The 12,768-nt window shown below is 43.0% G+C and overlaps 1 long non-coding RNA gene across 7 annotated transcripts in view; it reads right to left on the reverse strand.

Moving 5' to 3' along the window:
* LOC119495299 overlaps positions 1-12,768 on the reverse strand; it is a 134,248-nt gene that overhangs the window by 17,156 nt on the left and 104,324 nt on the right. For 5 of the 7 annotated variants that reach the window (XR_005208434.1, XR_005208429.1, XR_005208431.1 and 2 more), the window contains exon 4: positions 4,034-4,222. The exons of 1 other annotated variant lie outside the window; for it this stretch is intronic. This is a non-coding gene — a long non-coding RNA (uncharacterized LOC119495299). Of the gene's footprint in view, positions 1-7; positions 1,032-4,033; positions 4,223-12,768 lie in introns of those variants that run through there. One more of the 7 variants, XR_005208435.1, reaches the window with a different exon arrangement.

Raw genomic sequence — 12,768 nt, forward strand, 5'->3', positions numbered from 1 at the left:
AAGAGAACATACAGAATATGCTAAGTAAAGTCCACAAAAATAGTGATGTTTATAAAGTAATTTGAGATAAACCGGAGAAGGCATTCGTGTGCATAGTAGATCAGTGCCGAGTCGAAGTGAAAAAACTTTGATAGCAATATATCAAAGTCTGATTCCTTACATGAAAGTTGCATCTTTCGAGGTGGAGGAGATATATTCGCTTCTTTGTACACGCCCCTCAGCAAATAATTGTTTTTACTCGGTTCGCTTTAATTTGTGCACTGAACCAGATTAAATAGAAATCAAACAAAAAGTATAAATTTAGCTCTGATTCGGACTAGCCAAACGGACTATGGCTTGTGAAAGCACCCTTAAGCCAAGTTCACACTACATGCCTTTCAAAGTTGTCAGATCGCAGTACTGTTCACACTACACAACTTGCTGTGTTGTTATCGTGAGTCTTTAATCGTCTTTAGTCATTGGGATTTTCACACTACATGACTGACCGGAGACGGGATGTCACACACTACAAGATCTTTCACCGGGAGGAGTCCCCGATGAGGTCTCCAAACTACGTTTTGTCACAAAAACAGGCTATAACCTTTTCAATAAGCTCCATCAGAGACGGCATATTTACAGATGTGTTGGCAAATCAAAGGAGGAGAAGTGGATTATGCAGCAGGAGTGGTTCGAGTGGGTTTCATGAACATTTTGTCCTGATTCTGGGTTGCCATTGGAATTAATTGAAACTGCTGTAAACCCTTCATAGCTACCATTCAAGCCTACAGGCACATTTTTGGTGGAGTATTTCTTTAAACCGAGGGGAAACAATGTTCACAGGCCTGTAGTTCGATGCTCAACACCCCAGAAGTAAGAAGTCCTCCCTTCCACCTTCTCCATCCCCTTCTTGCGCAACAGGTCGGAGCAGCAGATGAAAGACGCGTCCAGAGCGAGGCCCTGGCTCCAGCCCCCCTCCATCCATCACAATCAACGCCAGCAGCCGGCCCAATTAGGCCCCCGGAACACTCAGGGCCACGGCTTGATTGTTAACACTGTGAAAACACAGAGAGAAGGAGGGGGCGGAGGGGGTGGATGTGGGGCGATGACGGGATGCTGAGAGCTTAGGGGGAGTTTGGGGAGAGACGGAGGAGAAGAGGGGGAGGGAGGTCAGAGAGCTGGCGGCCCCATTTCCTCTCTAATGGCCTCCAAACGAGGGAATATGAGGGAATGTTGCCCAGTAAAGCAGGTGACCCGGAGGAAAGGGGGGCAGCCACACCCACCTCCGAACCCTTCATTTGACTTGGACAACACACACACACACACATCTGCACACAAGCCATTAAAAGAAAGAGATGGATGGTCATGCATGAGCATAATTATGCATGCAAGGCGCGTAAAAAGCACACACAAGGGAAAGCCATAAACACAAATTATGAGCAAATGTACGCCAAAGAGAGGTTATTCCTGAACATAACTGTGCATGTAACACACACAAAAAAACATGCAGCGTCATTTCCAGGCAATCCCATAACTCCCACCACCACTAATCATTGATATGTCTCAGTTCCCGCATTGAAAAGCCATTAAAGAGCTGCGGCGCTTCTGGCTGTGCTAGTAAGGCTCAACTTCCCATCTTCAGTGGGACTTACAGTAAACGGAAGAAAGAAACACCTGGATTGGGTTGCACCAACTATTCAGGAATCCATTAATAAACTTGTGTGCCAGTCCTTAAAAAGTTCTCAGTAACTGCTGACTAGTTTCAAAAAGTATTTACAAAACCAGGTGGAACCATTGACACATGTTAAGGCCTTTACCAGTGGCGTGACAAATAAACATCACGAAAATGCAAAATACTCGCCGGCGTATATTATATGTCTAGGGCTTTTATTGTGAAAGGTAAGAAAGGAAGGAGTGGCTCTGGTCCTCGATAATATCATGGTTGAGCTTAAAATAACTACATAAATGAAGTATAATACGTACATAAACACCGCAACATAGATTGCGAAAGAGCAACAACTAGATTGTGAGGTGAAACTCTTGTTTAATGCATGAATCTCCACTTAGTAAACACTTTTTTACAACTAGGCTGAGTTTGAACTTAAGAACAGCAGGAACAACCGGTCGCTGTGATGTACAGCACTGCTCCGATAAGCAGATCAAGTTTTCATCATTACTTCTTCTAATCATTACAGACACTGCCAGGAACTGCAGCCAACAGGTAGAACTCTAATCACCGTAAGAAATTCAAGTCAGGCACTTCAATCTCCTCTTTCCTCTCCTCTACAAACAAATTTTCCCACAAACACATGTAGCTCAGCTCCTTTTTTTAGCCATTTGTACAGCGTGTTCTTGTGGATTTGGTCGATTCTGATGAAATGGAGGGTATGAGTTGTGACATGCTGCTCTCTGGTTAGCTCATTGACTGAGTCAAGGTCTGTTTTGAACCGTTTTCTCCGGCGTCCTTGCCGTATGTGCCAAACTCTAAGCGAAACCTGCTGTTCCTACCATTTCTGGTAATATAATCTCACTTCATTTGGGTTAATAAGTGAAACCAACTGTCGCTTTTTTTTCTGTGTGGGTGGGTGGGAGCTGGCATGTACAGTATGATACAGTTTTTATAGCTTTCATCGTGTGCGTTGTTGTGCATGCACATATGGTTATATTATATATATCAAAAGAATCTTATCAGCCTTGATTTCAAGGAGATATCCCATGGAGGCTTTTCAGAAAAATATAAAATCTGGTAAAAACATTGACGTGCATGTGTTTTTTGTCCTTGCATGTGCGTGAGTGCATATGTAACTGTGGTTATTAAGTAATAAATGCCGACCAGATGTGCTATTTTTAGCCGGGCTCTTCATTCCACGGTGAAGCCACCCATTCTGTCGCAGCACGGCCTGCGTTTGTCCCACGGCCGGAAGCGGGTTGGTAGTGGCGGTATTGGTTTGTGTGTAACTTAAATCCATCTCTCTGCGTTGGTCTCTTCTTCTGTCATCCCCCCACCACCTCCTCTCTTTCTGGAGCTGAAAGGCTGTTTTTTTTCTTGGTGGGGGGATCGGAGGCGAAAGGGGGGGGACGTGACGGATGAGAGAACCTGTTTGGTGGACTGGAGAAAGGATGTGCGGGCGTAGCTTATACCCCTATCCTCTATACAATGCAGCGTAACCGGCCTCTGCCATGCCCACATCCACAGACAGCCGTGTCTGACGGGCCTGACAACAACACTAAAGGTGTGGAATCGCGATTGTGAGGGCGGATTTTCCGTGCCTTCACGCTTTCTATGCTAGTGGTGTGTGTGTATCTATACATGTGTGTGTGTGTGTGTGTGTGTGTGAGAAAGCCTGTATGTGTCCACATACGTGATTTGACCGGAACTACGGAGAGGACGCCATTGTCAATGTGTGATTGAGCTCACTGTAACAAACGTATACAATCGAACCAGATGTATCTAATTGGCTGGCTGCCATACTGTTATGGGAAAACCCCCTCCACCCACGGAGCACACACACCCACCCCCACACACACCCACGTACACAGGATGTACTGTGCTGTATGCATACAGGAAGGCTGACATGTCACGCTAAGGGGTTAAAGGGGGGTAATGATTTGCTATTATACCAAGAGGAGGGTGTACAAACACAACCCTCTGAGACGCCTCTGGATTCAGCTCCACATGTGTGTGTGTGTGTGTCCTTCTTCATGAATTCCTTCACATTCCTGAGGATCAGTTTTAGGAAGCTCAGTGTCCTGCCAGCTGTGGGTAGATTTAATGCGTCCGCCACTCACTGTCACAGCACTTCTGCACAACAAAGTGGCCGTAGCCCTTCCTCTGCTTTCCCCCGCTTGCGCCTGGAGCTGGTCGACATTCAACCTCTTGCTCAAGGGCACTTCAGCAAGGTTGATTACTCATGTGATTTGCTTTTTCTCTGTGTGTGGGCACACATGTGTGTGTGCAAATTATGCAGAAAATTGAAGCCAATAAACCGCGAGAGAGGGCTGAAGCATAATGAAGCGAGTGATGGGGTTGGTGGGGGGAAGGAAAAGTAACACTCACCTCAGGTGTGAATCTCTTTCTCCGTGCTGCAAGCGAAGAAGTGAGTGGCACGCTAATTATCAGTTGGGATTGGGATAATTGAGGTGCAGCAATTTGCGGCCTCATTTAAGACGGCGAAACCTTCACCAGCAGGCCGATTACCCCCGGAGGAGAGGGGCTCCACAAGCACTCCACGAGGGGAAATCCACCCTGTAAAAGAATCTGCGTGTTACTGCGAGCACGCCAATGAGCTTGTACTGTTCAATCCAGATGTGTGAACATGACTAAACCCAACCTAAGTTATAAACAAAGGTAGTACTTTGGACTGAAGTATAAAAATTATTGTTGCAATGAATCATAATACTTCGTAAGGTGAGTGCTTGGAGGCAATTTCCTAGCTGCATGTTGGTGGAAGAAAATGTAAACCTTTCCGATTAATAGTCACTGTGTAATGTATAATAAATGTATGTTATGGTGTATCACCTGGGGATTTTGTTTAAGAGATATTTTGGCAAGGTTTAGGAGGCCTAAATGAGCGTGCTGAATATGATACGTGGGCAGCTGGACCTCACATACGATAAGTTGATTTTCCCACTGGCGCAAAGTTATTTTTGGAACGAAACAAAATCAATTTTGGATGCTTTTCATTGGCTCGAGGGAAATTTTGAGGAATTTTCTCTCTGTGTGCAAGAAAACCACATGAATGTCTTAAAATAATTTGAAACACTGCAATCTGCATGACAGTTGCAGCAGATTTTAGTCAACAAAATGTTTAACATTTTTGGCAGAGTAACCATCAGACCCAGTGAACAAACCTTTGACCAGTGGCCCAGTGCCTCTCTAAAACAACTCCATTAATGTGGATTATAGACAGTCACTGGAACATCTCACTCCACAGAGGAGGAAGCTGACCTCTGACCTCTCACCTTTGTCCCCGGGGTCCAGCTAGGGTTGTCTCTGGGCTTCTGCCCCTGCAAGCCTGACTGTTATGAAAATGTAATCCCATACATCTGGGACATTAAAACATCAAATAGGTTTAATGGCATCATCTGTTCCAGCTTATAGACACTTAATCACAAATGTATGGTGTTTGAAATGTGTGCAAAGATATATATGAGTGTCCAGTGTATACAAATTAAACACGCACTTTGACTTATCTTGGTGGCACTATTGTTCAAATGGAGTTACATTTAAAGTTCCCCTCCACTCAGAAATGTGTTTTTCTAATGTTTATGTCTCCTAAAATGTCTGACTTTGATTATATTGACTTGTATCTGCACAAAGCTTTTCATTAGAGACGTGTTTTCACATACCTCTACTACCCCTGGGAAGCTACATTCGGTACATCACAAATTCTAAGTCCAGTCGCTGTTTAATATGCAAATGCGATAAAACACATATCGAGTGACATATCTTCGACACAACACCGGCCAAGAAACCTCAAACCTGAAAGACATAAGCCTCCCGGAGCTTTCTTCCTCTTTCTACCAAAAATCCCCTCTAGATATTATTGTATGTTTCACAACCACTGTCGCTGTGTCACCCACTACCAGTTACAAGCTAACAAACAACATAAACACATAAAAGATGCTAAATACACTTTAGGGCCGCCCCCTCTTCGTCAATTAGTCGATTAATCAGTCGTTTTGGTCTCAGTCGACTAAGATTTCTTTAGTCGATTAATTGTATTTTATGCTGGTTTCATGCTGAATGACTTATTTCCAAGAAACTTATAAAAGAACATCTCTGGTAAACACAAGATTTAAGGTGGTGCTTTTGTGTGATTCTTTGTGGAGAAACAGATCACAGATCTGTCGATTAAAGACTGTCGACTAAGAATTTCTGTGGTAGAGGACAGCCCTACTACACCATTCTGATATGTCTGCTAGTCACCGATTTGTTGCACAACAGACTCCTCATCTTAGTCAAACATGTATGGCTGAATCTTTCCTCCAATAGAGAAAAACAGACCAGACGCCGAAACTATCTCTGCAGATCGCGAGCTGGTCATCGAGCTCCGCACCACCATCTTGATGCGCATCGGTGAAACTAGCACAAGCAGCAGTGGTGGGCGAGTTGAGGCTTTCTCATTTCTCAATGAGGAAGAAAGTATTTTTTATGATAGAAAACCATGTTAAACAAGATATTAATCATGGAAGACAATTTTTACATACGTGTCTGGAGGGAAACGTTAAGCAATTCAACACAGATTTAGCATATGCAGCCCATATTTTGCAAATATCCTTTGCTGGAGGCAATCATAACTCTCCTCCCAAACTCATACTTATTTTCAAACACATGCAAACGTTTTCAAAAAAAGATTATTTCCAAGAAAAGCAAGGGGCGAACGCATAGCAACACGTCTCGAATAAATCATTACGGACTGCATTCTCCTCATGAACTTAGAAGCAAATTGCATAATTCAATAGGAAATCATGCATTAGTGGGGAAAATTTCATTTGGATCAATGGAAGGTATTGATGTCAACAGTAATGGCTGGGCGGACTGTTGTAACCCAGTTTGCGACGGAGGGGAGGGGATGGGGGGGTTGATAGAAGAGTCAGCCCAGTGTAGAGGCTCTTTGTCTGGGATGGACTACAGAGATGCGAGGCCTGGCCTGGTTCTGGGATCTGGAGGTCGGCCAGGGCTTGAGGGGGAGCCAAGAGTGCAGAAGTGGCCGATCGGTCCCATACTGACACAAAGAGGCCTTTCTCTGGACCACAGGTCTGCGGCGGCCCGGGACTCGCACTGGGGACGTCAGACTACAAAAGGGAGGTTGACACACACACACACGGACAGTGAACACACACATACCCGGAAAGACAGAAGGGCACTCAGGAAAATGTCGCTGTCGCATCCCTCAAAAGTCTCCCAAGATTGTTCCTTTTCATAATTTCATTAAATGTCCTTTTACACTGAAAAGGACATGACGCTGATTTTGATCCTATTATATGTCTGCGCATGCATTCATGTCTATAAAACATACGTAATATGCATGTGTGAATGTCCTGTTCCCTCTTCAGTGTTATGCAACAGATTAATCTGGGGCAGAAATTACATTTTTGAGGGGGAAACTCTATTCTCTCTGCCTCCTCCCCAATTCGCCGACCCCCAACCCTCGTCACTCTGCAGCTTGTAAATGGGGTGAGGTCTGGCCCGGGTTAGGCAGACCCAGCCCCCCCGGCCAGTTAATGAAGCTTAATTAGCTTGATTAAAGTCTAATTAGGAACTGGGGGTAAAAGGAGAGCGGTCCCTGTAAAGGTGACCTTTCACCTTTGAGCTTTAGCCCCCTTTCCCCTTAGATCAGAGCAACCTGGGAAGGGGCACTAAAAAGGCTGCTGTGTGTGTGTGTACGTAGGTGGACGGGTAGTGATTGTGTCCTGTTGACACAGAGCAGCCTTGGCCTCCCTGCTGTTTTAAGACAAGGTGTGCACACGCACATTTTTACACTCACACATAATGCTCACTTACACTTTGCTTTTGGTCATGTGTGCTAACCGACGTCCCTTGATCACACTGCTCATAAGAGAACATTTAAAGGATCATTCAGTCAAATAGTTTCCATGTGTTAATCATACAGCATCCTATCGGTACTTTTGAACGTGAAAAACTCCCCAAACCACAAATGTAGAGGCTCAACTCACCGAAACCAGGTACTAAACAAGCCCTGGGGCACATTTTTTTCGATTGATAAGCTCCAATGTTAACGGTTCAGACCCGCTCGTAGTTCATCACTCGTTGCCCCATCCACATCATAATTTTTTCTCTTAAAAACAATAAAAAGAACCATTAAGAGTACCGTTAAAGTACCGGATCGATAAGCAGTATCGGTAAGAGCAGTAGTACCGTTAAAATCTTAATAATACCTTAACCCTAATAAGGTGTTTTGAAGGCTGACGCCTTTAGAGTTTAGTGTGACGCTGATATTAGTATAACTTACATTTGGCTATTTTTACTCCATGAAATTACATGTTTCCCCCAGTGTTTTATTCCTGGCAAGGCAAGCATCTCAAACAGCAAGTAGATCATGATACATCATATTTAAGCCTACACTAGGATATAAGAATGACATTTCTATGTGGGAAAACAGACAGTTGTTATATAGATTTAATCAACTGACAAATTCACCGGGAACATGTGCATTGGATAAAGTATGGACGAGAGAGGCCAGATGTTCTGTAACTTGAGAAAACACAAGAGATTCAATACACATACAGAAAACAAGAAAAAAAAACCCAGTAACGCTGCAATCGTCACGCATCACAGCAGAACTAAACACAATGGACATGTTTCTGAGGACAAATATCTGAACACATAATCCGTATAGTCTGTCTCCAATTACAGACAAAGTAAATCTGAATCATGCTCTCTCAATGTTCACACTGAAGTGTACAGGACATACTGGTTCCTATGTAATTCTTTATATTAGATTAATTGTGATCAGAACATTGCGATGTGCTTTTTGTAGCTGTGACATAAGAACAACAGACCAACTGTATGCTCAGATGTTTAGGGATGACTTACTGTTTGGACAATAAAATACTGTGGGCAGCTGCAGTTCGACAAAGATACCTGTTAACTTGTGTCCAAAATAAAGGCACTTCTAAACTACCTTGTCTTTCTAAATTAAGGGAGATTGCTCAATGTGACTTATGTCACATTTCCACTACATGGTACGGCACGGCACGGCACGGCACGGCTCGACTCGACTCGACTCGACTTGCTTGGATCTGTTCTTTTTTGGTTTTCAATTGGCAAACGTTGTGGATAGTACCTGGTATTTTTTTTGGTACCACCTGGGTCGAGGTACCAAGCTAGCTGAGACGATACTAGAAGGTGGAATTAAAACACTGCAGATCACTGATTGGTCAGAGAGAATTGTCACTAGCGCAACACAAGACATCCGGCACAAACCCGCCATATATAAATAGCCAAGCTACCGTCAATAGCAACTGCAATTGTTTTATTCAGTCAGTTGCCCCACACTTTAATGTTCATCTGTTCATCTCAGAGTTTTTATTCACAAATCTTGAGGTCAGAGGTCAAGGGACTCCTTTGAAAATGGCCATGACAGTTTTTCCTCGCCAAAATTTAGCCGGACTTTTGGAACGTTATTTAGCGTTCAATGGATTCCTTAGGTTTACTTGTTTCATATGATACCAGGATCTTCATTCTAACTTTAAGACTGAGCCCACTACAACCTCTGAAAGACGGAGTAGCCGCCCGCCGTCGGATTGTTAAGAGGTTAATAGTTTATATAATAAAATATCAATACTTGACGTCCGTGTATTTTCCCACCCCTACTAAGCATGCTAACATGCTCACAATGACAGTGCAGGAATGTAAAGTTTTGCAGGTCATAAACATATTTAAGTATTGGACAAGTAAAAATAAAGTTAAAGGAGCAGTGTGTAGGATCTGGTGGTATCTAGTGGTGACGTTGCACATTGAAACCTCTCCAGTGTGCCAAGCGTGTAGGATTGCTACGGTGGCCGACGCAAAAACGTGAATGGCCAGTTGTTGTAAGAATAGAGTGCTTAAAGTATGCGTGTATGTGGGAAGTGAGAGCGGCGGCGACGGGAGCGGGTAACGTTATCGATTTCGGCCCAAGCAGGAAAAGTTAACAGAGTTTGGTTTGTCCGTTATGGGCTACTATAGAAACATGGTGGCTATGTAGATATAAACAGCTCATTCTAAGGTAACGAAAGCACAACGATTCTTATTTTCAGGTGATTATACACTAATGAAAATGAATATTATATTCCATTTCTGCCAATAGATCCCCCTAATTGAAAAAAAAACAAGACAATGGTCCTTTAAATAAAATGATCTGATGATGGTGCTTGAGGAAAAGTTGAGGGATCACCAAAGTTATCAGGACACACACTCACACACATAAACACTATATTTGTGCCACTGTGGTGATTTTGTATTCAAGGATTTTTGTAGTAAATGTGATAGGATTGCCACACTGCGTAGCCCTGGTGTGTGTATGTGTGTGCTTGAGCTATCTGTGAAATGGCGGAGGTCAGACTGGCCTGGAGGTGATCAGTGATGTGACAGTTGAACCACTCCACCTGGTGTGTGTGTGTCTGAGTATGTGTGTGTTTTATAGCCTGTGAAATGAAGATGGGGGGTAAGGTGATGCAGGGAGGGGGAACGGGGTCATGAGATAATCAACCCGCGATCAACTCCACCCGCCAACACGTACACACACACACACACACACTGTCTCTCCTGGGCCTGAGATAACCGAGTCAAGGGCCCGAGGGTCAAAGGTCAGGGCCCTGGCTCATAGGGAACACATGGAAGGGATAAAGAGGCTCTGGATTCCATAAAGCATGAGCAGGGACGGACTTATTTATGGCTGCACGGAAAACATCACAACCCGACTCCCTCCTCTCCTGTCCAGTCCACTCCCTCGCTGACGGAAAGAGACAGACAAGAGAGGTGGAGAGGAAAAGATCTTTAAAAACAGTTCTGCTTCTCTCTACACGCTGTCCAAATGGCTTCATCTCAAAGGCTCTCTGAAGGGGGCTCAAACTTTCCCTCAAAAAGGGAAAAAAACGAGGGAACAGTCAAACATTGTCAGCCGCAAAGTGAACGAGCAAAGAAAAGCCATGTGAGACTGCACTAAAACGGCGGGATATTGTGACAAGCAGCGGTTTTCATTTAGACCACAGAAATTAATGGCGCGTTGTTTGCTTGCTAAAAGGCACATGGCATGGCCGCTCTGTGTTTGGGCCACATTAAGTCACTGCAGAGAGTGACGCACACACAAAGAATATTACCTCCAAACACGCCTGTCATTTTCATATTCTGTGTTTGTTCCACATCTGTCTCACTGAATGTTCTACATTTTCATCGTTTTAAGTCTTTCCTGTATCGAGTCTGACTGTCGCCTTGAGCTTGAAGTGTTTTTGCAGTCATTTCACCAAGACATGATGCCGTAAGCCCCTTTCACACATGCACCACAACCCTGAAATAATTTAGACATTACCCAGAGGAGCTGTATGTGAGGACACAAATGTTAGAACCATTTGGACCGGACATTAAATGGACTTTAATCTGTTAGCTCCTTAGTACAAAGTCTGTATAATGAACGATTGAGTCCATGTGTGAATAGAGACGCTCATTGTCTTTGATGACTTTTCTATTAATTCTCTTATTTATTTACTCTTCTGTTTAACTTTCCCTTTTATTTATTTATTTATTAATACAAAGATAAATAAATAATGAAGCAAATTAGAACAAAAATATTAATTTATTTCACATTTTATCAATTAAGTGATGGCTACATTTATTTTTAATATTATTTTTGCTACATTTAATGTCATTTTTATTTATCGAGTCATTTATTTATTTATTCATTATTTTTTATTTTGGCAGGTTTCGCCCTCCATAGATTTTAAGTATGTTAGCCATAACTGTGAAAAGTTGATGATATTCATTTATCATGTTTTCTCACCAACACTACAACTTTTTTTTGATTTATCGAGCTTTGAAAAGCTTGATTTTTGGTGGTTGAAAAAGGTCAAAATGGAGAGAAAATAATACACTCATTCTACATTTGCATAAGAGGAAGAGTTGAGAAGACAGACAGAGTTTGGTCAATTGGTTAGGGGGTTGAAAGGATTTAAAGAGGTGATGGAAACAAATGCAGGAGTTGAAGACAGAAAGAAATACACCAGGAGAAGAATGACTTGACAGTGGCCATCTGTCCTGTTTGGGCCTTTTTACTGTAGCTCAACCAAGGGTGGTAGGAACACATATCACGGTCATTACTATTCTGTCTATTTCCAGTCTGTCTCCTTTGTCTCTCAGTGTGTGTGTGTGTGTGTGTGAGAGAGAATCCATGGGTGTCGTCAGGTCGTTGAGCTCGTCACCTAAGAGCTCTGAGACAATAGCGGTGAGATAATGAAGACAGGAGCCGGTAACGGAGGCTGATGGAGAACAATGCGGCGGTAATGGCTCTGGAACAGTGAGAGGAGTTTACTGGTCCTCACTGGGACGCTTCCTTCCTGTCCTGCTTTATCAACACACAGGAAAGAAAACAACAAATCCTCCTCCTCCTCCTCCTCTGGATGGCTGGAGTTTTCTTTTCTTCTCCTCTCCTTTGTCTCTAATCTTCTCTCCTGGTGTATGTTCCTGTTTTATCATCTCTTTTCTTTTTGTTTACTCTTGCAGATGCTCTTTCTCATCTTGTTTCATTTCTCATCTTCTTTGTTCTCCTCTCATTTCTCCAGTCTCATTCACTCTCTTCTCTTCTTTTCTTCTGTAGTGTCCACTTATTTTGACCTTTGACTCGACTTTTCCCTTGCAATATTCTTCCCCATTTTTACTTTCATCTTCCCTTCCCTCCCAACTATATTTGGTCAAAATTGAGTTAAGACCAGAGTCAGATTTTTCCCCACATCTGTTTCACCATATCAAAATGATTACACCATAGAAACCACAGAACAGATGTAAAAATAAATAAATAATAATAATAATATTTATTCACCCACTTTTTTTGACCTGTGAAAAAGAGAAAAAATCGATTTTAATGCACGAGCATCTCAGTAATTGTGTATGTTATATCAATAGACTGTATATAAGAAGTGGACGTAGTCACCTTGATGTCACCCATTGGATTGTGGACTGTTGTTTTGAAGCCTTGAGTTTGTCATTTTGGCAGTCGCCATCTTGATTTTTGCAACCAGACGTGACACGAGGGTGGAGCTAAGTACAACAGAACGTTGAACAAAACATTTTGA

This window comes from Sebastes umbrosus, chromosome 10 (genome assembly GCF_015220745.1).
Source record: "Sebastes umbrosus isolate fSebUmb1 chromosome 10, fSebUmb1.pri, whole genome shotgun sequence".
Lineage (NCBI taxonomy): Eukaryota > Metazoa > Chordata > Actinopteri > Perciformes > Sebastidae > Sebastes > Sebastes umbrosus.